The following is a 25,623-nucleotide window of genomic DNA, read 5'->3' as shown; positions in this document are numbered from 1 at the left end:
CGAGCTGTCGAAGGGATCAGGTATCAAGCATCAAGGAACAAAAAATCATATCATTGAAAGTGTGGGTGAGTACAGAGTGGAGACTTAAAGCCCATCGGTAGTCAGCCGGACACCCCCTTACTGAAGGGTTGTGGGGAGGAGATGAGCCAGTCAGGGTGCAGGTTAGCAATGATGAAACATATAACTTTCCTCTAGTTCTTAAATGCTCCCCCCCCACTATCATGATCCCAATTCTACCTTGCAAATCTGGCTAGACCAGAGGATGTACATTGATACAGATAGCAACTGGAAACACAGGGAATCCAGGACAGATGACCCCTTCAGGACCAGTGGTGAGAGTGGCAATGCCTGGAGGGTGGAAGGAATGTGGGGAAGAAAGGGGGAACTGATTACAAGAATCTACATATAGCCTCCTCCCTGGGGGATGGACAGAACACAAGAGGGTGGGGGAGATGTCGGACAGTATAACATATGACAAAATAATAATAATTTATAAATTATGATGGGTTAATGTGGTAGTGGGGAGTGGGGAGATAGGGTGAAAATGAGAGGCCGATATTAAGGGCTCAAGTAGAAGCAAATGTTTTGAGAATGATGACAACAATGTACATATGTGCTAGAAACAATGGATGGATGTAGATGTATGGATTGTGAGAAGAATTGTACGAGCCCCCAATAAAATGATTTTTAAAAAAGAATTGTGTCCTGAAACTTCAGCCACATTATTTAGATGACGAAAAGTAGGACTTGTGAACTGGCAAAATTAAGATGAGATTTTGGACTCCGAGTCAATGCAGCAGTGGGCTGATTATAATGAGACTGCTGGAATGTGATGGATGAATGTTTTATATAGGATGAATGGGAATCTTTGGTGGTGAGATGTGGAAGGTGGCAGTAGACATACTAATGGATTCCCAGCCTATGCACACCCTAAGCCCAGAATCAGTGAATAAGTCACCTTATGGGGGAAAAAGGTCTTTCAGGTGTGATTAAGTCAAGGGGTGCAAGAATGGGCGGTTATTCAGGTGGGTGCAAATGCAATCATACGAATCCTTAAAAATGAGAGAGGAAGTAGGAAGTCCAGAGTCAGAGGAGCAGTGATGACAGAGGCAGACATCAGAGTGATGCAATTGATGCCTTTGAGGAAGGAACAATGGACCACCTGAGAAGGAGGGTAGGCAGCTTCCAGAAGCTGGAAAAGGCCAAGCAACTGATTCTTCCTCGAACTTTCTTCAGGAGCATTTGTCTTCACTCAGTAAAACCCAGTGTAGACTTCTGACCTTGAGAACCTCAGGGCAAAAATGTTGAGGTATTTACCCCACTAAGTTTGTGGTCATTTGTTACAATAGCAATAGGACACTAATAAAGAGTCTGACCGTTATTAATGATCTATTAAAAAAGGCGCCCTGTTGTGTAGTGGATTGTGCATCCAGCTGCTAAACACAGGGTCAGCTGTTCAAATCCACTAGTTGCTCCATGGGAGAGATGAGTGTTTCTGCTCCATAAGCCCAGAGAACCAGTTCCAGTCTGTCCTATGATGCTGCTGTGAGTTAGCATCAACTAGATGGCAAGAGAAAACAATGTGCTCAGCATATCATATTCAGCTGTCCCAAATTCTGTAAAACAGTGTTACAACCTTCGAATCACAGATGAATTCTGGGGATTCCAAAGAGCGAGAGACAGGCACAAGGACAAAAGTGATCAAAGACTGAAGATAGAGTTAAAAAAAACAGGTTATATTTAGAGTCATGGATTTCCTTTTCTTTCTATTATACCGAACTTGATTGGGAAAAAAATCAAGACCACCTGTGGTCAAGGCAAATCATTTATAATGGGATGGGTCTCATTATCTCTCCCTGTCCTAAGTCTCTATAAAGGGAGGTAGGATAGGGACACATACAGTAGACATGAGTGGACTAACTTCTGGTTTATCTCTTCATGTTTGCTTGGGTGTGTGTCTGTGTGTGCATCCTACCAATTGTCAAGTAAGATTCTTGTTGGTACACTCCGGAGCAACCCGTGTCTGTTGCGCTTTCATGGTGATTCTGGCATCAGAAGATAATCTTGTATCTTTTGGTTACAGGACTAGGTTAGTGGTCTTCAATTAGGATGTTGTAGTTACATAATCTGTTGTCAAATGAGAGGCTTAAAAGTGTAGGGGTGGAGTAGAGCCTGTCAATCTGATGGCAGCTTGATGACCTCATTTGGAGGTGCTATAGAGATAAATAGCTCATTTGAAGTAGGACACAGACTCACTCCCTGGGAGGCACTGCAGCTGACAAGACACATGGAGTTACACTAGTGTCCTGAGCTGGAAGAGCCACGTGGAGACCCCTGCCAGCGCTGAGATGCTTACAACACCACTGGATCCACAAGATTTCCCGCCACTGGCCTGTGATCTTCCTGCATTCGGCATCATTGCATGTTTTGTGAGTCTAAAGGGGACTTTATAGATTGGTATTAGACATATGGGCTAATATTGGATTTATGAACTTGATCTGAACTGTGCTGGGATGTTTATTCAATATTCAATTGCTCTTCTATGTAAAACTGTTTCTTATACACATATGAATATCTCTGTGGATTTGTTTCTCTAGTCAACACAGACTAACACACAGAACATTCAACAATCTGCAGACGTCTTGGTGTTACTGGCATCTAGTGGGTAGAGGCTAACCATGCATGGGACATCCTCCTTCCTACGCTGGACCCCAAGCAAATCTGCCCCAAATATCAATAGAGTTGAAATCATCAACCCCTAACTGAGATTGTCAAGAAGTCATAAAGGACTTACTAAGCCTGAGGGCATTTTGGGGGTGTGACACCTTCATGATAAGATATGCTTTATCCATACATTGCTACTATGTTCAAATTGGACTGAACTTGTTTGAATGAACCTATATAGAGTTCTAAAAATTAGAAACACGTGTAATTTGTTTTACTCAAATGTCACACTAACCTTATGGGAGGAGAACTACATGTTGCAGGAAAAAAACCACAAAACAAACCCAGGAATCTTCAGTTTTATGATTTCCTGATTTTATGATATGCTGAGAAAAGATGTACAATCAATACCTCAATTAATATTAAATATTCATGGTACATAACACAATGCTGAGTGTCAAGGTGCTACAGAGATGTCTATGGATCCCTGGTGGTGCTATGGGCTAGGCAATGGGACGCACCACGGAAGACTGGGGTTGACACACTAGACACTTCCCGGAGAACGCTGGAGCTGTGTGCTCCTGTGAAGAATGACAGTCTCAGAAATCCTATAGAGGTTCACTATGAGCCAGAAGTGACAAAAGGACAGCAGGTATGGTTTGGGTTTATATGTCTAGCTCCCATTTTCTGTCCTAGTTCATTTGAAGAACACAATAATTACCTGGACAATTAAAGAACTGCACAGAGGTACTAAGCAGTTTAATCAACTCAAATGTCCCAAGGCAGGGCCCAATCAGCGACTCAATGAGTAAGAGAGGTCTTGTGCACCATGGTCCCACAGGGCCTGAGACTGATGAGGTTGGCAGTGAGTCCATTGTGAGGGGCAGTCAGAATGGATTCTATGAATGTGTACAATTTCGGTGGGGACAGAGAATGTACTGAGGAAGAGAAGCCAAAAGCAATTGTTATTAAAATTAGACCAGTGTTTTCCTTTCGCTCTGAGGACGTACTTCAGACTATGCATTCGCTTCTCTGGGTCCCCAGTGGTGCAAATAGTTAACATGCACAGCTGCTAACCCAAAGGTTGGTGGTTCGAGTTCATTTGGCCACTTCAGAGAAGAGCCCTGCTGATAACTTCTTAAAACAACAACAAAAAATCAGCCACTGGGAACTCAATGGTGTGTAGTCTTTTCTGACATACATGGGATTGCCACGAGTTGAAGTGGCTCATATGCAATTGGTTTTATTTATTCCTTCCATCTTTAAGTTTTTATTAAGCCTACATAGTCATTAGGAGCCCTGGTGGCATAGTGGTTATGTGCTGGGCTGTGGACTGCAAGGTCAGCAGTTCAAAACCACCAGTAGAAAGATGGGGCTTACTACTCCCATCATAAAGAGTTTCAGCCTCGGAAACCCACAGGGGCAGTTCTCCCCAATCCTATAGAGTCACTAGGGGCCAGCACTGACTTGATGGCAGTGAATGACACAGTGGAGACCTGATGACAAAGTGGTTACATGTTGGGCTATGAGTCACAAGGTCAGCAGTTTGAAACCACCAGCTGCTCTGTGTAAAGCAGTACAGTCTCAGACACCCTCAGACGAGGCAGCTCTAACTCAGTGCATAGGGTGGCTATGGGTTGGAGTAGGCTCGGCGACAGTGAGCTTTGCTTTGAGTACACTGGCTTTATTGCACACCCGGTCCTTCCCTTTAAGGAGCTCATAAGCTGGTGGAAAAGTCCCAAATGCATTTTGGTGGCTACATGTGTGATGAGCAGTTTAAAGGGGGAAAGCAAAGGGCTAAAGGAGCGCAGGATGGGAGCTCTATTGAATGTAGTCAGGGCGGAGGCCGTTCTTCCTGGGCGAATTCCACTTTATCCTATGAGGTCAGCATTGACTCCATGGCAGTGAGTTTGAGTTTCTGGTTTACCCCATTGGCTCGGTGGCATGGGCGAGCTATCAGCCCTGGGAAGAAGAATGAAGCAGAGGAAGGCCACAGACAGGCTGTGCCTCATTCTTGCGGTTTGGGTGGGGCTGTGCCACCTCTTGAATGAGAGGTGGCTATTTGTTATTTAGCACTGTCTAGGTCCTGGGGACTGGTTGAGGCCTGGGTACCTGCCTCACATGATAAAATAAGAGTCAGTTGCAGAACTTTTCCCAAAGCCATAGGGGAGGAGAAGTGCTTTCTGTTGGGGCTACTGTACTTGTCGAATGGGGCCCAGGAGCTGCTGGCACCAAGCAGCTTTGCCTCTGGGGCACAAATGCTGCCTTAAAACGAAGACACCAGCTCGAGAAAAAAAGGAGGAGAGAGGACAGAGCAATAAACAGGTGGTGATGTAATTTGAGCATCTGTATCCGGCCCTGCCTGCAGCCGGACTCTTGGGAGATGGACTGCTCAACTCCTTCCTTAGTCTAAGTCACTTGGAATTGGGATTCTGTTACTTGCAGCCGAAGCAGGCTCTCTTCCCCATGTACTTCTTCTCATCATTCCTGCATCTCTTTCTCCCAGATGCCCACTCTCCCATGCTCAGAGCCTCAGGTTGTGCTGTTCAGATGGGATTTCAGTTAGTTCATTACTGAGACATTTCTTGAGAACTCCTTTTTTAATCAAACCTGACTTGTCCTAAGTTCTATTCCTTCAGGCTGGAAACAGAACACAAGCTAGTCTGGAAACGTAACAATTTTTTTCTATATCCATTCAACTTATTTTTTGATACTTCATAGTCCCCAGGCACTGTATGGAGCTCTTTCAGCACTAAATAGGAAAGATCACTGTTCTCCTGTCGTTAACATGAGATTATTATTATTTTAAATCATTTTATTGGGGGCTCATACAACTCTCATCACAATCCCTCCCTCCATCCATTGTGTCAAGCACATTTGTATGTTTGTTGTCATCATCATTCACAAAATCTTTTCTTTCTACTTGAGCCCTTTGTATCAGCTCCTCATTCCCCCCCCCTTCCTCTTCTCCCCTTCCTTCCTCACGAACCCTTGATAATCTATAAATTATTACTAGCTTTTCATGTCTTACACTGTCTGATGGCTCCTTTCACCTACTCTTCTGTTGTCTGTCCCCCCGGGAGGGGAAAATATGTAGATCACTGTGGTCGGTTCCCCCTTTCTCCCCCACCATGAAATTATTATACGCAAAACTCATCCTCATTCAGGTCCTGGTCCTCATTCAGGTCCTGATGGTTGAAGATGGCCCAACACAGGGGTCAGCAAACTACAGCCCTGGGGCCACATAGTGCCTGCTGCTTGACTTTGTTAATAATGCTTTCCTGGAGCATGTCCACACTCATTGTTTCCCAAATCCTCTGTGGCTCCTTTCACACTGCAATGGCAGAATTGAAGTGTTGTGACAAAGACCCCATGGCTAAGGTACTCATTATCTGGCCCTTTAATATGTGATGGGTCATGGATTAATTGATGTTTCGTCTCCAGTTCAGTGGAGGTGGGGCTCTCAGTAGCCTGGTGGTTTCCCGCTCTGCAGGCACAGCATGGTTCTTAAGTATTGTGATGAAAAACAAAACAAACCCCCAAAGCCTGCACATTTTGCATTCTATTCCATCCCATGGCTGGTTGTTGGAATATGAAAACAAGGCCTCAAATTTTACTGCTGAGTTGATATGCCAAGACGTTGCCCATGTGGAGCTCTGTGACTTCAGGTTTGCTGTGAAGCCGGGCCTGCTTTCAAAGTTGTTGTGATTCTCAGTTGCTGTCACCTTGAGTCTGGCTCATGGCGATCTTATGCCTGACAGAAACGTCTCCTGGTCCTGCATTGTCTTCATGGCTGATGATGTGCATGGGGCTTTCCTTACTGCCCCTCTGTATGCCGCATACCTTCTACTCCAGGGACCTCATATTCCAGTGCCTTATCAGATGACACCTGCTCTGGTCCCTAGGGTGCTCAGTGGCTACTTGTCAGAAATGTCTTCTAAGTCTGCTTTAGGCTCCACTCAGATCTCTCCACTTTGGTGATCCTGTTGAGATCAGAAATGCTGGTGGCATAGCTTCCAGTATCCTAGCAACATGCAAGTCACCACCTTATGGTAAACAGACAAGTGGTGGGCATTCAAACAGTACATCTTAACTTGGAAGGGAAGATAATTTCTCTAGCACTTGTGACCCCTTGCCTCACCAGAGATGACAGCAATTGGGAAAGGTCACTGTTTGGGGTTGATTTGGGGGTCCAGCAACTTCCCCTTCTGCCTCTTGGATATTTACAAAGGTTGACAAACATTTATTTTTCCTTATTCATTAAGGTTTTTTTATTTTATTTTTTTCATTAAGGTTTTGTAAATTGTTAATGTTTTCTCAATGAGAAGAGACTTTTGGGTATTGTTCTGTGTGACATGCTGTATTTCTCTCCCCTGGTGAGCTGTCTTTGAGATGCTGTGTTGGAACTCGTCAATATGTTACTTGCAGACAGAGTTTGCTTACGGATGCATTTGTCAGTCTGAGGTTTTGATTATAGATCACTTTGTTGCTTTTATTATTTTTTTTTTGTGAGGCTTGGTTGGTGGCGGCAAGGTTGTTCTGTGTCATTGGAACATTGCATTTTTTATGGATACACAGGAGTATTAATAATTTATTGGGCCTTAGTGATTGTTTTCTTTTTACTCTTGGGAAACTGGGATCTGTTCCTATGCTTAGGTTTTATTTAACCCGATTGAAAAGAGAAACAACCAGGCAGCCTCAACCTTTAAATCTTGGGATGATAGTGAAGGACAGCAGAAGGGACTGGAGCAGTTTTCATGCATGGCTTTCTTAGGATTCACCCATCAAAGACACATCGATCGAAGACCGGCTATATGTCTGGTATTGCACTAAGTTTTCACTTGCATGATCTCATTTTGTTAGCAGCGAAGTAGAACTTTTACCTGGATTTCTCAGAGAAAATGTAGAGTCGCTAAGTAACTTGATGAAGGCAATTCAGCTAAACAGCAGCAGCAACAAGACAAAGTATGTGTTGTTAGTTACTTACCATTGAGTCACTTCTGACTCAGAGTCACCCTACAAGCAGCAGACTCCCTGCTCACCTCTATTCTTATGTTGGTGCCCACTGTGGGAGCTTCTGCATCAATCCATCCTATCAAGAGTTGTCCTCTTTTTTGAAAGTACAAGAAGTTAAAATAAGACTGTATGGGTCACAATCAACCACGCAATACACCAGGCACAGGGTGAACCTACTCAGCTGCCAAATGATAGGCAGACATTCTGAGCCTAACCACAGGCACTTTAGAAGAAAGGCCTGTTAAACCCTTTTAGAAAAAAAAAACTGCCACGCAAAACGCTAGTGGGCACAGCACCGCTCTGACCCACCTGAGGCTCTCACGAATCTAAATCTTCTTGACAACCACTGGCTTGATACTAAGCACTACTGGGTTGCTATGAGTCAGAATTGACTCAATAATAGTAAGTATGTGCTGAACACTTCACATACAGTTCCTTCTTTAATGATTTACAACCGCCTCTTAGAACAAGGTCTATTATTGTGATTACTGTTATATGCTGAAGGGCCGACTCACAGTGGCTCTGACGCAGAGCGGCATCATCGTGTTTCCAGGTGGTCGTCTGCTTTGTGGAAGCAGACGACCACCTCCTTCTCATGGGAGTGACTGGTGGGTTGAAGTCATCGATCTTTTGGTGAGCAGGCTGAGTGAGCCTCGGTCCATGGAGGAGCTCACTCTAGGTCACTGGGTGGACAAGGAGGGAAGCTGAAATGCAAGCCCAGAGCTTGTTTGTAAAAATTCCCATGAGAACTTGGAGGACCCTGTGTTTCGGAAAGCAGAACTGTTATTAACCCACTCAGCATGAGGCCATTGCCCAGGATTCTCACTGGAGCTGCTTTCCACCTTCTGCCACAGTCGGCTTCCGGAGCCGCCCGTCCTAACTCCCAGGAGAGTTGGCTAGGGGAGCCTCGGCTTCTTTCAGGATGGGGTGAATGTCTTTGCAGGAGTTCTGGACCAGAGCTCCAGCCCAGCTCCAGTGCTGAGTAGCTCTGGGTGAGCTCTGCACTGTCTCCAGCCACCATTTCATCTAAAAAGCAAGAGTTCAGGAGCAGGTGAACGCCATACGCCCTGCCTTCCCAGCGGGGCATCCTTGGTTCCACACTCTATTCTCTGTTCAAGTTGTTGTGGATTTACCTGCGCAGCCAGTGTAACTAAAAATATAGGCAAGCCTCGGGATGTGAGGCAGACCCTTATGGGAAGTGGATATTCAATATTTATCCAGAGCAGTGTTACCTGGCTGGAAAGATGGATGATCCAATATGGAAAGGTATAACAGATGGAAGTGAAGAAAGTTAGTATCTGGTATTTGTTGGGCTCCAGCTTTCTTCTTCCTATACAGTCCTTTGCTTAGCCTGGAATTGCCGACTGTCAAGAGTCAGAGGCAAGAAGATGGTCAGAACCCAGAAAGAAGATGGGGATGCACTGTTGAATATAGCCACTAGATGGCAGTGACAGACTATCAATGCTTTCCCCATCTTCAGACTAGCTGCCTTCCAGAGTGTTGCTAAAATCCAGCCGCAGTGCATTTTAAATCTCTTGTTCCCAATTTCCAATTGCTGCAAAAGTATTTCAGCTAGGTTTGAAATGTTTGCAGCCCCACTAGGGCCCTTGGACTCTTAACTATCTTTTAAACTCAACAAAGTAGAGCTAAACAGTCACTAAAGAGGACCCCTACCTACGGCTAACCTTCCAATACAATGTAAAAATGCATCTCGGTTATGTTCTGAAAATGAGCCTGAGTGTACTCTATTAAAAGCACCAAGAGTGAGAGGGAAGGTTTGGTGTTAATCTGTCAACTGTAAGATCAGAGGTTCAAACCTACCAGCTGCTCCTTGGGAGAACGAAGAAGCTGTCTGGTCCTGCAAAGATTTACAGCCCTGGAAACCCTTTGCAGGGCTGCTGTGAGTTGAGGTCGACTCAATGGCAGTGAGTCTGGAGTTGTTTTATAGTGGCTTAAAGGAGCCCAGGTGGTGCTCTGGGTTGGTGCTGGGCTAATGCAAGGATGACTGTTAAAACCCACTCGCTGGTCCAGGAGAGACGATGAGGCTGTCTGTCCCCATAAAAACGTACAGCCTCACGGACCTTACCTAGGGTCACTCTGAGTGACAGGGTTTGATTTGAGTTTGAGAAAGACATAGAAACAGGGAGATGAGTTGTTGACATAAAAGTGTCCCTGGTGATTCTTTATAAGCTGACTACTTCTTAGGATTTTCTTAATACTGACCTGAAACTCCCCCGTTTCCTCTGAGTGAATCACATTAATCAGGCTGCATCCTGGGATCCCATCGGGAAATAAGACTGGACTGGTGGAATGGACTGGCATTTACTTTGGGCATGTAAGATGATGACAAGGCCTGAGAATAAAATCTTAAGTGGATTTCTAGTAAATCCCTAGCCTTCTTGCTCACTAGTTGTACCTTGGCCATGATTTGCCAACAATCTGAGAAATGCTAGACCTCAGACTTATCATTTTCCTGAATTTTAAGCCCCAAGACAACTTGACTCTTCAAGCCAGTCTCTCTCGGAGACTGCTGCTGACAAGAAGAATGGGCACAAACTACACAGCTGAACTGATCACTTCCTCAAACCGACCATCTCAGAGGATGAAATGGCTCAATGTCACAAATTAAAAAGAATTCTCAACTAAATCAGTGGCTCTCAATGTCCCCACCTCCCAACATTTAGCAATATCTGTTCACATTGTTAGGGTAACTTCTGGTGGTGGGGTGCTATTGGAATCTACTCAGCCTACACCCATAGATGTCTTCCTCTCTTTCCTTTTAGAGTTGTGTGGAGGCCAGGGATGCTGGAAAACAGACTGCAGTACATAGATCAGGCCCCCTGCAGCCCGGGATTAGCACATGCCCTTGAGTCAACCCTGACTCAGGACGACCTAGGCACATCAGAGGAGAACGTGCACCGTTTAAATGACTGGGTTTTCAGAGGTAGAAAGCCAGGTCTTTCTCCCAAGGCCCCTCTGGGTAGACTGAAACCACCGGAATTTTGGAAAGTAGCTTAATATATTAACCATTTGTACCATCCAAGGACTCCCAATGTAGGGTAAAATGGCCCCAAATAGCGCTGAGGCTCAGGAACCCTGGACTAAATCGTTCTCCTTCATCCAGTGCGGTGAAACCTTTAGGGAATGCTATAGCAGCTACACAAGCTGGAACCAGGGCAGATGGGGAAGTGTGTCTGAGCCAGACACATTGCTGGGCTCGCTGTCTGTCACACTCTTTCTTGCCCATCCGCATCCCAAGGTCCCTGCCTTCCCAGCTCCAGCTGTTTGAGAGTTGCATCAGACCATCCGTCTCCCGGCAAAAAGAATCCCAAAATGCAAATGACTTTGCTCTCTGCTAAGTACACAGCTGCGTGAAGAACCATTTAAATCAGGGTTGGCAATCTATTTATTTATTTATTTCAAAGGAACCTATCCCCAAACTTCTCTAGTCTTAAATGTTTTCTTGTGCAGAGATGAAGTTGCTTATCTCTTTGCGGATGAACTTGCTGAGAATGTGGAAATTCGCCAACATAGATTCTCTCATCTTCGTTTGCACTTTCAAATCCCTCTCCATTTCATAAGCTATGAGCCCTGGTGGGATGCTAGTCTGCTAATCACAAGGTCAGCAGTTCTGCTCCACCATTTACTCTGTGGAGAAAGCGGAGACTTTCTGCTCCCATACAGAGTCTCAGCCTCAAAAACCCAGCGAGACAGTTCTCTTCCATCCTGCAGGGTTGCTATGAATCAGTAGCCCAATACCTCTACCGTCCTGTCACCAGGGCACATTCCATACAGCCGACTGTCCTGCAAATGCTATGGGACAGTTCTGCTCTGCCCTGTCGCCCCACTACGAGTCACAATCGACTCGAAGGCTGCTGGTGGGTTGTAGCCTCAGAATTTCTTGAATAACTGTCATCACATTATATTCAAGGCCAAAATCAAGTGCTAATGCATATTGAAATGGGAGGGGGGGGCTGAGAACCGATTTCTAGTTCTTTCACCCCACAAGAAGCTCTCGTTGGCAATCCTGTCAAGAATCTCTGCACTCCCTGGAGGTTTTATTCAGCTACTTTAGAAGGCAAAGAAAAATGCTCTCTTTCTGTGTCGACAGTGAGCAAAATCACTGATTAAACCTTCCTCATTCACTTCACTTGACAAGCTGGCATGGAAAAATTTACCAAGCAGAAAAGATACTGTGGAATTCCTCATGAAAGACTGCAGCCAAGAATGGGCCTGAGCCAGGGCCACTCACGGGCAGAGTAAGGCACTCGATAGAGAGATGGAGCTCTGTGCTGCCCCAAGGGGGACCTTGTACCCTGGCAGCTGATCTTAGGTGGGGCAGCATGAGAGCTCGTGAGGCATCCAGTCGCTTCCATTTCTTGGGCTGTCTGCCTCAGGAAGGAAGTCGTGGTCTGCCGGAAGAGAGCTCAATTGGCCAGCTCTCCCTTGGTTTAAGACAGGTGAGCTGACATTTGATGCTTTCTGCAGTGTGCAAAATCAATCTAGAAGTGCTTTCTTTTCACGGAAGGTGTTTTTATAGGAGATCTTTTTTAACAACCAGGCACAATCAGGCTCCCTTCGAAATCTAAGTTTGAAGATTGGTATAGATTTAAAACATACACATTAAACAAACAATAGCACCAGTGAGCCATGTGTCAAGGTAGTATCAGGGTGCTCAGGAATGAGCGAAGGAGACACACTTGGCCAGTACCATGCACTGTGTAGTTAATCACGGTGAATGCGAAAGTTGTAGCAGGTCAGCTTTGAAAGAGGAAGGGAGGGTTGCAAGCAGATATATGTCCTCATTCTTTCAAAAGCTATATTTGGAAAGAATTTTCTGACAGCATCCTGCATGATCTCTACATGGGAGGATTTTTTTTTTTCCAGGCCCAAACCCTAGTTTATTTCAGCATCAGCAACACCTTAGTCATCCAAAAATAAACTACGACAGTCCACACAGGAGTCTAAGGCAGGGCTAAGGGCTGGGCCACTAGCGCGGCAGGGGAGCCAGTCCCCCAATAAATTAGGAAGTGGCGGTGGGCAGCTGCAGTGGCAACTCACTTCTAGGCGGGAACCAGGTCTCTAAGGACTGTCCCTGCTCCAGCTGCTGCTCCACGTCCATAAGCAGCTTCACGCCATCCACCACCATCTGCACCAGCGAACCTTGGAGAACTTCTCGTGCTTGCCCAGGTGGGGCAGCTTGATGTGCACCCCTTCCTGCAGCCCCGTGCCCAGGGAGGACGGGCAGGTGAGCACGTAGCCAAGGTGTGAGAGTTCCACATGAACTCCTAGTTCTTGGACTCCATCTGGGTGAGGCCAGTGCAGAAGCGGGGGAAGACCTCCTTCTTGTCCCCCCCTTCTGCCTGGATATGACCCACAGGTGGTCCTCCCCGTGGATCCACACCAGGAAGGTCTTATTGTCCTTGTGCCAGATGCTCTGGGCATCCGGCCAGTGGCGGGCCAGGCCAGTTCGGAGGCCAGCAGCAGCAGCGACACGGGCTTGTCAAGAGGAAGTGGTCGTCTAGCAGTGGCTACTACTTGCCTGGGTCATGATCTTGAGCACTAGGACCTGCCCGACAGGTCGCCCTCCATGCTGGACAGGTCTTCCCCTGCCAGCTTCTTCATGTCCTTGGGGTCCTGCAGGTGGTCGGCGCAGAGGTCCCTCTGGTGCTCGTTGCTGGGCTGGTAGCCCCCGTGATGGTCCTTGATGATGGGGACAAAGAGTTCCTTGAAGACATCGTAGGACTCCTTGGCGCCCGCCACGCAGCCCACGGTCAGGATGTTCGGGTGGCCGGGGTGGTCCACGCAGGTCTGGCCAACGTCGTCTGCCGTAAAGGCGCTCGGCGTGCACTTGGTGCGCAGCTCGGCAGACAGCTTGGGGTCAGCACCTTGACCAGGTGCTTGTTGTGGCCGCTCAGGGTGGGGAACTCATCCTCGGCCGGGAGCGCAGCTTCAGGCGTCTTGGCAGTTGGAGAACGGCATGGAGACTGCAGCGTGGGCGGGCAGCCGGGAGGATTTATTTTTGCATAATTTTAAATTCTTAATTCCCCTGACATTTCTACATTGCAATTTGCTTTTCCTATCCCATTAATATGTGTGCGTGTACATCCTGTTTTCAACACGACAGAACATCAAACATGAATTGTCAGTTTCCGATTCTGACAAACTATGAAGACCACCGCCCAATCCAATTATTCTGTATCATTAAAGCCGTTAGTTTTAAATTACAACTGAGCTCAATTTTAAGGAAGGAAAAATAAATCTCTCTTTTTAATTTTCTAGTGCCTTCATTTTATCTAGCTTTGTACATTGTACTTATGGCCTGTCTATAAAAATAAACCTAAATGTAAATTATGATTTCCATCTTCATGGGCAAGCTGTTCTGCCTTATTTGTTAGAAAGCAAATAAGACCCACTTTACAGCCTGTTTACTAAATGGGCAACTTCAAACTGGGGGTTTGAAACACTCAACTACACTGATGCTCGAGCTACAGGAACTGCTCATCAGCCATGCCTTCAGGACGCTATGAGAAGCTTTCAAACAAACCATCATGTGATGCTCCTCTTTTGAACTATATGCTCGTATGGAATTCGAAAAGTGATAGGCTGCATACGCCCCTTATCCTAGCTGTTGTTGAAGCCCCCTCTAAGAATTGGATGCCTTTGGTAATCTAATCTTGATCATCTGAGATACTCAAACATGCTTTATTTCCCCTCCTTCCATCCTTCCCTCGCTCTCTCCCTCCCTCATGTACAGGGTGTCACTGTCAGTGATTAAAAAATAATGGGCCCAAAAGTCATTATTTGAGTTCTCAAATATATTCAGACCCAAACTGTCATAGTAAATGCTAATTGAGAATTTCCCAGGGTGGCAATGTATTCAGAAGTCAGTTGATCTATCCTTTGCTCTTAGGATGCTTTTTTCAGGTAGGTTTTTTCATGATAATGATGTCTAGATATTCTCTAACAAATCGCTTGCAATTGAGTCAATTTTGACTCATCGCAACCCTGCAGGACCGTGTAGAACAGCCCCACTGGGCTGGGATCTTTGCAGAGGCAGAGTGCCACCTCTCTCTCTCTCTTTCTCTCAGAGCACCTCCTGGCTATAAACTGCTGACCTTTTGGTTAGCAGCTGGACACGTAGCCGCTGGCCCACCAGGGTAAGGTAGGTGAAATGCAACATTCCCTCTGCTCCATTCCATTCACACATTAGGAAGACAGAAATAAGGAATGTAGCTTCCACTGGCACATCCAGATTGGGAAAAACAGCCAGCAATGTTCAGAGCAGTGAAGCACACAGGCTACTAGATGGCAGGGATACAGCTGTGATCACTGACTCAGCTGCAGTCACTCACTGGGGCCATGACACAGGTCAGGCAGAATGCAGATGAGATGCAATCCCCTTGACATAAGAGGGCAAGTCCAAAAGTATTGTTATGGGGTTCCAGCGCTTATACACCCGGGTTCAAGCTAAACCCGGAGTGTTCAAACATCTCTCTGAACAATGGGTGGCTGCAGACAAGTTCTCTTAGTGAAACACTTGTTTTAGCCTAATTAGGGTGCCTTCAACAACAATACAGGTCAATCAAATAGTGGCTTCCGCTGGGATCTACTGGGCAGGTTACATTGTGAGGTTGAAACAGCTTATAAGTACAGCACGATGGGAAGAACTCGAGTGTAAGAGTGATTTTCTCATTTCAAAAAGGTGAAATGTCATTTGATGACAAATCTCATTGTGGATGTCCGTCAACTGAACGGACAAACATGTCGACTTGTAGTGCATTTGGAGTTCATTCCACCAGGTCAGACTGTTAATTTACCTTTCTAGTTAGAAGTTCTGAAAAGATTGCGTAGCAGCGTGTGACAAAAAAGGCCTGATTTGGGGGAGACAGGGGACAGGTTTTGCCCCCACAACAATGGCACCTGCTCACACAGCCATCTCAGTGTGCCGGTTTGGGGCAGAAAGCAGCATGTCTCTCTTGCCCCATGCACCTTATGCAACTGACCTCACTTGGTGCGACGTCTTTTTGTCTCCTCGAATGAAGAGGGGCATGAAAGGGCAGCAATTTGACGATGTAGAAGAGGTGAAGTGAAAAACAAGGGAGGCGCTGTCAGTCATCCTAACAGATGAATTTGAAAAATATTTCCAAGAATGGAATCATAGATTTAATGGAGAGTACTTTGAAGGTGATAAGATTGTTTTGTAAAAAATTGAAATTACCACTTTGAAAAACATTCTGTTGTTTTTTTGGGGGGTACCCCCTCGTAGAACTGAATAGAGGATATGTTGAGAGACAATTCCTTCACATTGTGAAATTTTTGTTTAATGAAAGTTACTATGATTTTGTAGCAATATATTTTTTATTTGCCTTCATATTAGCCCACATGAAATTCTTAAGTTTCAAAAAACATATAAGAGTAGAAGAAAAACAGAGCATTGTTCAACCAGGGGCAACTTGGACACTTCTATGTTTTAATTTCTATTATTCGGGGCCAAATGCTTTGTTGGTCGTTGTCCTGTTGAGCTGGCTTTAATCACAGTGGCTGCATATGGCAGGCATAGTGGGAAACATTGCTTGGTCTGGTGCTGCCTTCATAACCTTCTAGCATGGAATCAGACAATATTCTCTTGTGATCCACATGGTGTTCACTGGCTAATTTTCAGATGTAGATCACCAGGCCTTTCTTCGTACTCTGCCTGCATCTCGAAGGTCCTCTGAAACCTGTCCACCACGAGTGACCCTGCTGGTATTTTAAAGACTGGTGGTGTAGGTTCCAGCACCATAGCAACACAGAGGCCACCACAATACAACAAACTGGCAGACATGCTCTGGGTGCAAACTTAGAAGCATACTTCACACTGATGGTGGCTTATCTGGTGTGGTGTCAAATGAATAACCTTCACGTCCCCAACTCATGAAATGACACCCAAACCATGTGGTGGCCCAAATACCAAGCTATCATTGATTTGTCTCTAATTTCCTCACACCCAGCCCCTACCACACACACATTTAATACCACCTTAAGCTAGTATGGATCAGTCTGTAAAACATATATATATTTTTCTCATTGTGATTTCACGTTCATCTCCTGCTTGCATGAATGTATCCCTTACCACCTTTCTGCTTCTATGTTCTTTAAAAAAGAACATATGCATTCTTAAAAAATTTTTTCCTTATGATTTTTAGGTAGGTAACAGCTTTGCTGAGGTCTAATGATATGATACCAGGATTCATTTGTTTCAAGTGTGTAATCCAAAGAGTTTCAGTAAGTTTAAAGTATCAGATAGCGATGATCACAGTCTAATTTTACAACCAATTGATCATCTCACAAAGATCCCTGGTGCCAGACTGCAGTACATTCTTATTTTTAGTCACAGACAAATATGAGTAGACTTTCTGGCTTCATAGATTTGTAGATTTGGGGCATTTTATATAGAAAGAATCAGATAATCTGTGATCTTCTGTATCTAGGTACCCTCACCCCCCCCACCCCCGTCCTGCCCGCACTCAACGTGTTTTTGAGATACAGCATTGTAGCACGTACCACCATTGCTGAGGGGTATACCCCTCTATGCCATTTTGGAAGCATAATAATTAAATGATATGTGTGATTGATTTTGATCTAGAAGCCCACAAAGCTATTTAATATTCTCAATGCAGCTGCGGTCCAGTGGTAGAACTCATGCCACACAGTCACCACCCCTCTGTCAGTGGAGGGTGGTGGTCCTGGGATGCTGACCAGGCTTCAGTGGAGCTTCCGGACTAAGATCAACCAGGAAGAAAGGCTTGGGGCTTTATTTCAGAAAACTCCAGGGGCCACAAGTATCTGCTCTTCAATGATCCATGCTGATGGGGCAGGGACAGGCGCATCGTTAGGATCTCCTGAGTAGGGGGTCCACCTTGATGGCCGTTGATGAGAACTTACTATTCTGCATTCCCTCTTATGTCCCTGCAATCCCTTCCCCATGAAGAGACAACCGGCATCACAGCGAAATCTTATTGATGACCATGTGATGGCTTCTTGTTAAAATTAAGATTAAAACCAAAGTCCTCCTCCCATGGCCATCTGGCTCCTGCCCACTTCTCTCAACTCTTCTCACACGGCTTTCCTTCTTGCGCACATACTCCAGATAGAACGCTCTTCCTGAGAGCCTTGGCACATGATGAGTGTAACCCCACCTCCAGAACTCTAAACTTATCCTTTCCTCTTCCTCCTGATCATCAGGTGACTGGATCCTTGATGCCTAAGTCTCAACTTCAATAGCACCACCTTAGGGAACTTCCTGACCAGCCAGTGGAGAGGGTTTTCTCTCTGCCCAGAGCACCACAGGGTGATGTACTTTTTGCAAGGTACTTATTATGATGCTTAATTACCTTATTTGTTTGCATGTTTAATGTATGCCTCTGCCTCTGGAACATAGGGTCCTCAGGCTGGGACTGTGTCTGTCTTGTTCTTTGCTGTATCCCTAGTACTTAGACTACACTGACTCACGGAAACCCATCTGTGTCAGAGTAGAATTGTGCTCTGTAGGTTTTCCAATGGGTGATTTTTTAGATGTAGAGGCCAGGCCTTTTGTGCGCGAGTGCCTACAGCAGTATATAATACATATTTTAAAGTAAATAGTTATTGATGGAATGAATAAAGGGACAAGTTAGTAGTCAGGACACAAAGTGGATCTGTAGACATGAGACACACAGGCCCGAGACCCACACCAAACCACACTTCTTACTTTGGATGAGTTGACAATATTTTTAAGTCTGTATTTTCCTTTTTTTTAAAAAAAAAAAAAAAGCCTTCTCCAGGAGAACATTTAGCCAATTGCTCCTTGATTACCTTGAACCTCAAGTAGAGAAAGTATATGCTTCCTATCAGCACGTTGGATCTGCACAATCAGTATGAATAATACATGTACTGCAAGTTTGGAGTTTTGTGGGAGTACGGCACATTTTAACCAGGTAAAACCATACCAAACTCATTGCTATCCAGTCAAGGCAGTTCATAGCGACCCTATAGGAAAGAGTAGAACTGTCCCTGTGGGTTTCCAGGACTGTAACTTATTCCGTAGAAAGCCTTATCTTTCTCTTGCAGAGCAGCTGATGGTTTCAAACTGCTGACCCTGCAGTTAGCAGCCCAATTTGTAACCTCCTACACTACAAGGGCTCCTTTTAACCAGGTTCTTGACAACAAATCTCAGAGCCTTGTGGCTTCAGTCACCCTGAAAATGCAGATTTGAAGATCAAATCCTGTTAACTGCTCCACTGTTTAGAATAGCCTCAAGGTTATATAGGTTTCTCATCTTCACAGCGTTTGGGTATCTTTGATTTAAATTATGGGTCAATTCTCTCCCTCCAGTTAAAAAAATACATAAACCAAAAAGAAAAGCGAATCATTTCCTCATTCTATATAGATACCGCTGTCTGTTGCCATTGAGTTGAATTTTGACTCATGGCAACTCTGTGTGTGTGTGTGTGTGTGTGTGTGAAGGAACACTAGTGATATAATGGGTTAACTGCTGACTGCTGAGGTCAGTGGTTTGGACCCATGAAAAAAAGATGAAACCGTCTGCTCCCATAAAGATTTACAGTCTTGGAAACCCAAGTAGCAGCTCTTTTCAGTCTTGTAGGGTGACGAGTTGTAATAGACATGCCAGCAGTGATCTGGTTTGGCTTGGGTATATAGACAAAAATGTGTGGACACATGAAATTAAAAGACCGTAGATTTTTCCAGTCAACTTTTTTGGGTGTGTATTTATTTTCTAGATATCATACTCATTCCTAGGCTCTAGCAAATAAGAGTAAGGCTGCAGTTTGCAAGTAGGGTAACCTCTCAATGCTCTCACAGTTCTGAACTCCGCAGGACAGGAGTTGCCCATGATGCTGAGCACCTTTTATATGCTTATTGTCCATTCCTGTGTACTCTTTGGAGAAGAGTCGGTTCAAGCCTTTTGCCAATTTAGAAACTGTCTTCTCATTGAAGAATAAAAATAAGAAAAGGAACAGCGTGGGGCACATATTCTGAAATACATGGGTTGGCTATAATGTTGGAAATGACCCCAACTTTATAGCAGCAGGCTTAAATCCTAGAAAGTCCACCTGTTCGGCCCTGAAGTCTGTAGCTGATATTTTTTGTTTTTAGGTGCCACTGAGTCATATTGACTCCCAGTGATCTCAGGTGCTAGAGTAGAGTCACCCCATAGAGTTTTCTAGGCTATGGGAGCCGATCACCAGGCCTTTCTCCCATGGAGCTGTTGGGTAGATCTGAACCATTACCCTTTTGGTTTGTAGCCAGGTGCTCCACTGCTGCCCCACTAGGTGTCCTTTGTTTACTTTAATTAAAGCCTTGGCCAGTACTTGCTCGGCAGATACATTTTCACTTGAACTTAACGTGCGCAACATTACGGCTTGAATGCATCAAGGCTTGAAAATTCAGGAAGGAATGAAACTAAATTCTATTTTGACATGACCCTCTCCAATACTCGCCCTTATGAAGAGATCTCTGAAGGTAAGGGTCCTATAATGAAAGATGGTGAAGAAATCAAATGGTGTCTGGCTTTTAGAAAAAAATATCAGGGGTCTTCAAACAAGAAGCCATCAAATTAGCCATCAACTAAGTCCGCTTGGAAGAAACATACCAGCCTGTGTGACTCAAGGATGGTAAATACTATAATCCAAATCCAAAGGAGGGAACAGTGTCAGAAGTTAAATTCTGAACACTCGGCTTGCAGAAGGCTGTGGATGACAGTGGAAGTCCAAACTCACTTACGGGTCCCCACACATGGATGAAGCCTCTGGCGAACCCCCTCTGATCATAATTGAGGCATGTGACTAGACAGCACATTGTAAAGTAGCTGATGGATGAGGACGATATTCGCAGGTGCCATTAAGTCAATTCCAACTCCTAGCAACCCCTGTGTGTGACAGAACCAAGCCCTGCCCAGCCCTGGGCCATCCTCATCATCGTTTGGATGTTGACTCTATCGAGGCAGCAACCACTGTGTCACTCACCTTGTTGATGGTCTTCCTCCTTTTCACTACTTTGCTACTTTGCTAAGCATGGAATCCTTCTCCAGGGACTGGTCTCTCCTGACATGCTCAAAATATGTGAGATAAAGTCTTGCCATCCTTGATTCTAAGGAGCATTCTGGAAGTACTTCTTCCAAGACAGGTTTTTTTTTTTTGGGGGGGGGGGCAGTGTATGGTACTGTCAATATTTTTCACCAGTACCATGATTTAAATGCATCAATTATCTTTTGATCTTCCTTATTCAATGGCCAGCTTTCACAATCAGAAGAGACCACTAAGAGCATCATGGCTTGACTCAGGTGCACTTTAGTCTTCAAATAACAACCTTGCTTTTCAACACTTCAAAGAGGTCTTGTGCAGCAGATTTACAAGTTGATGTAGTTAGGTTAAGATGTAACAGCTAATCATTTAATCTCCCTTTTGACCCATTTTGAAGTTGTTTTCAGTTTTCTGCTCTATTTTTCTGTTGTTTTTTTTGTCATTGTTGTTGGTGTTTGTTTCTGTTTTGTATGATTCTCTATATGAAATCTAGGATAGGTAAATCCATAGAGAATGGAAATAGATTAATAATTACTTAGGGGCTTGGCGGAGGGTGGGAGTGGGGGTGGGTTTAGGGAGAAGTGGGGAGCTAGAAACATTGAGTACAAGAAAGAAGAACAGATCCTGAAATTGATTATGGTGATGAGTGCACAACTATTAAATTGTATGATATATATAGTGTATGCCAATAAAATGATTTTTAAAGGATATATTGCTACAACTTCCCTGCCCCAATAAAACAAACAAACAAACAAAGCAGTTACTGTGTCAATTTTGACTTATGGCAATTGTATCAGTGCAAGAGTAACACTGTGTTCCACAGGGTTTTATATTTCCCTGAAAATTAAAAAATTCACATTGTTGTTGAGGAGAATATACACTACAAAGCACGTACATTCAAAAGTTTCTACATGTTTAACCTAATGACAGTGATGGCACTCTTCAACGATAAAGCCGTTCTCACCCTCCTTGTTCTGAGCTGTTCCTCTCTTGTGACCATACACCCACTGCCTTAAGGTTTCTATCTCTTGTCTTATTTTCAATTCGATCCCATAAATCTAGTTCTTAAAAGAGCAAGGTGCTCAAGGCAGACCTTAACTTGTTAAGTTAAACTATGTATTGTTTGGTTTTAAAATTATTTCAGAGAATTTTTTTAAGATTTAAAGATTTTAATAATTTTAGGGGTCCATTCACCTTCCATGACTCATGGTGTTCATCCAACTTCATGTCTAGAGCCCATGAGAATTTGAAATTATATTCTGAATCTTGCCTCTTTTGGTCAGGATTCATCACTGGAATCTTTGACCCCAATGTTCAGTAATGGTAGTGGGGCACTGTGTTTTTCTTCTGGTCTCATAGCAAAGGAGCAATTAGCCACACATTCCATAGACTCCTCCTGTTCTTGATTCTCTTTCACCTGTTGTTGCAAGTGAACAGCGACCAAGCATTGTGCCTCGAATAGCTGCTCAGAAGCTTTGTGAACCCAGGCTCTCAATGCAATGAGGGGGGGGGGGGGTAGGAGGGAAGCACTAAACACATTCTTAGGCCCATTTTCTGGATGTCCCGTGAAACCATGACCCTAAACCTTCAAAGCGAGGGATTAAATCCCATGAGGGATCATACATAAGTCACCTCAGCAGCTATTCTTTTTTGTCATTATCACACAACATTTGCCAATTCAACAGGTGTACAGCTCACTGACAGCAATTATAATAACTGGCTATGCAACCCTATCTTTAATTAAGATGATCTCCCCATCACAATCCACCCCCCAACACACACACACACACACACACACACACACACACACACATACACACACACACACATTCTCCTCTCCCTGCTGCCCCTGGTGACCATTACTTAACTTTGGTCTCTGTACATTTGCCTTTTGTTGTTAGCGTTGACTATCAATGTGTTCATGCAATATTTGTCCTTTGGTGATCAACTGATCTGGCTCAGCATAATATCTTCCAGATCCATCCATGCTGCAGTATGTATCAAAACTTCATTGTGCTGGCGAAGTTTGTTGCACAGTTTGTTTATTTGCTCATCTCGAGGGGCATTAGATTGTTGCCAACTTTGGCCTATTATGAATGGTGTTGCAATGAACACTGATACCAAAGTCTCTTTTTGAGTTTCTGTTTTTAAGTCTTTGGGGCACACACCTATAAGTGGATGGACATTCAAGCTCTTTTTGGGAACTGCAACCCTGTTTTCCACAATGGTGATACCATTTTGCATCCCCACCAGCAATGGATAAGGGCTCAATTTTCACCATATCCGTGCTCACATTTGTCTTTTTCTTTGAACTCTTAGTCATTCTAGTGGGAGTGAAATACTGTCTTGTGGTGCTTTTGATTTGCATCTTTCTCATGGCTAATGATGTTGGGCATCTCTTCATGTGTTTGATGTAAATGGGAAAGTTCTCTTTAATGTCATCCACAGGGTTTTTAAGGGCTTATTTTCAGGGTAGATTTCTAGGTCTGTCTTTTGAGGTGCCTCTGGGTGGACTTGAGTCTTCGACCTTTCAGTTAGCAAGTGTCTCAACAGTTAGCACCATGATGGACTTCCTGAGCAGTTACTCGTGATTGTGAAAGAAAAGGCATGTTGGTGACACAGTAGCTAAGCATTCAGCAGCTGACTGAAAGTGGGTGGTTGAATCTATCAGCGACTCTATGGGGAAAGGTGGGGCAATCTGCTTCAGTAAGGACAGCCTTGGGGACCGCATGGCAGAGCTTGATGCTGCTCTGGAGTGGCACTCTGGATCTACTTGGTGGTAATGGATTATTGTGATGGGCCAGAAAAATTCCCATCAACCAAAAAACAAAACTATTGCCATCAAATCCATTCTGGTCAAAGCGATGTGTAAGAGAGTATAGATCTGCCGTATAGGGTTTCCAATGCTACCCTCTTTACAGAAGCAGACTGCCACAGAGTGGCTGGTGGGTACGAACTGCCCACCTTTCAGTCAGCAGTTGAGTCCTTAATCACTTGAGTCCCACCCCCCCCAAACTCCTTTGAAAATTCCTATAATGACATGTATGTGTTTCCTGGGCATTCTTTCTCCCTACATATCTATGACTTTGTTTTCTCCTGCAGCTGTGAGCACCCAAGATCCTGCACAAATATAACTAAGGCTTTTAATTGCTTTCACCTCGATGAACAAATACGACAATGCAATTAGTTTGTTTAGTTACATTAAGCATAACTCTGCTGTTTATATAATAATTCTGGCCATGAGCTCTTTGTGTATCCAGACAAATGGAGCAAATTGAGATTGTTCACTGAGGCCGTGGAATGACCTTCATGTGAGCACGACTTGCTTGTTGTTTATATGCAAACAGCTGAACCGCATCTTAATTCCTATCTCAAGTTTAAAAATGGTAACAGATGCCCTGAGCCTGTCACCAAAAAGCAACTGTACTCTGATGATGGATGCTGAAGAGGTAGAGGCCTCTGAACAGACATTCAGGAGGGGACTTTCAATCAGACATTTCCCCCGTATGTAGAATGGCAGAGGCTGAGCAGGTTTTTACTGAAATCCTGGGACCAGCTCTCCCAGTGTGTCTGAGAATGCAAGGTTTTCAGTGTTAAAACCGGATGCCCTGGGAAAACTGGGATGACCTTGTCCTTCTACTCACCAATATGTAGAGAACAAGGAGCTGTAAGCTGATACATCATAGCATTTCCATGAATGCTTTCAAATGAAGCAAGTAGTGAAAGCCAGATCTACAGTTTCGTGTGAGTAGGATCTTAAATGAGTAGAAAGATTTCCATGCAAGGCTTTATAAACACATGTGTGTGCATGTGTTTATACACTCCCACAGATACAAGAAAGCAACACTGGAACATCAACAATTACTGTGGTTGGGTATGGGGACCATGAGGACAATTTAGTGTACACACACACACACACACACACACACACACACACCTTTTTTGCAATGCAGCACTGCCATTGATTCCATTCTGACTCTGTCATAGAATTTCTGAGACTGTCATTTTTTCCCCAGAGGCTAACAGCCTCCTCATTCTCCTGAGGAATGGCTGGTGGGTTTGAACAGCTGACCTTGTGGTTAGCAAGGTCACCATTAGGGCTCCTTTTGCCACACACATTGATTTAAATGTCACAAAATCAACTCTATGAACTAAGCCAATCATAAAACAAAGCACAATTCCTTGTATAACATGGTTACCGAGTAATGATGATTGGAAACGAATGCACAAAATGTACACTTCCTTATGCTTCACTCTGAATTCCAGAGTTTTCAGCAAGCTGCATCTGTTAGGAGAGTCTTAGGACTCAGATTTCCCTGGAAAGTTTGAGTCATTCCTGTTTGATATAAATGTAATTAAACATTATCCTCATGAAAGAATTTCAGTGCTGGGCACTCCCATGATCTACAGAGGACAGTTCACTCGCTCACTGGGACCTGACTCAGACCCATTGTTAGCTATTCCTTGAAATGCTTCCACATGAATTCCTGCCTACAAGTAGCAATCATAACCACAGCTCAATGTACACTCCAAGCAGGAAATGAAAGCTCCAGGGCGAAATGAATGCATTCTTTTTTCTTGTTTGGTGTCAATGTCACCCTGATGTCAGCATGCAACATTCTGTAAAAGACACGTCTTTGCTAACGTGGAGAAAGAACACATTTGGTACAGATGTTATTGTAGTCCTTGAGGGGAATCAAGGACGCAGCTGAGCACGAGGACTATCCCAGTTCCCTGCTGAACAGCCTTTACCCGCCAGGCTAGAAGAGCTGGCGGGCTGGTTTCAACTCACTCAGTGTCATTCTCCAAGGTGCCCGAAGTCCATCACTTACAGAATGGCGGGGCAAGTGTAAAGCAAAGTTTAGTGGAAATAGTCAAG

General features: G+C 44.5%; 1 protein-coding gene and 1 pseudogene across 2 annotated transcripts in view; both read right to left on the bottom strand.

The window, feature by feature from the left end:
• CADPS (calcium dependent secretion activator) overlaps positions 1–25,623 on the bottom strand; it is a 534,502-nt gene that overhangs the window by 238,318 nt on the left and 270,561 nt on the right. The window lies entirely within an intron of this gene.
• Positions 12,811–13,662, bottom strand: LOC142448526 (creatine kinase B-type pseudogene; annotated as a pseudogene).

This window comes from Tenrec ecaudatus, chromosome 5, assembly GCF_050624435.1.
Source record: "Tenrec ecaudatus isolate mTenEca1 chromosome 5, mTenEca1.hap1, whole genome shotgun sequence".
In the NCBI taxonomy this organism is placed as follows: Eukaryota; Metazoa; Chordata; class Mammalia; order Afrosoricida; family Tenrecidae; genus Tenrec; species Tenrec ecaudatus.
This window is presented reverse-complemented; position numbering and strand designations above follow the sequence as displayed.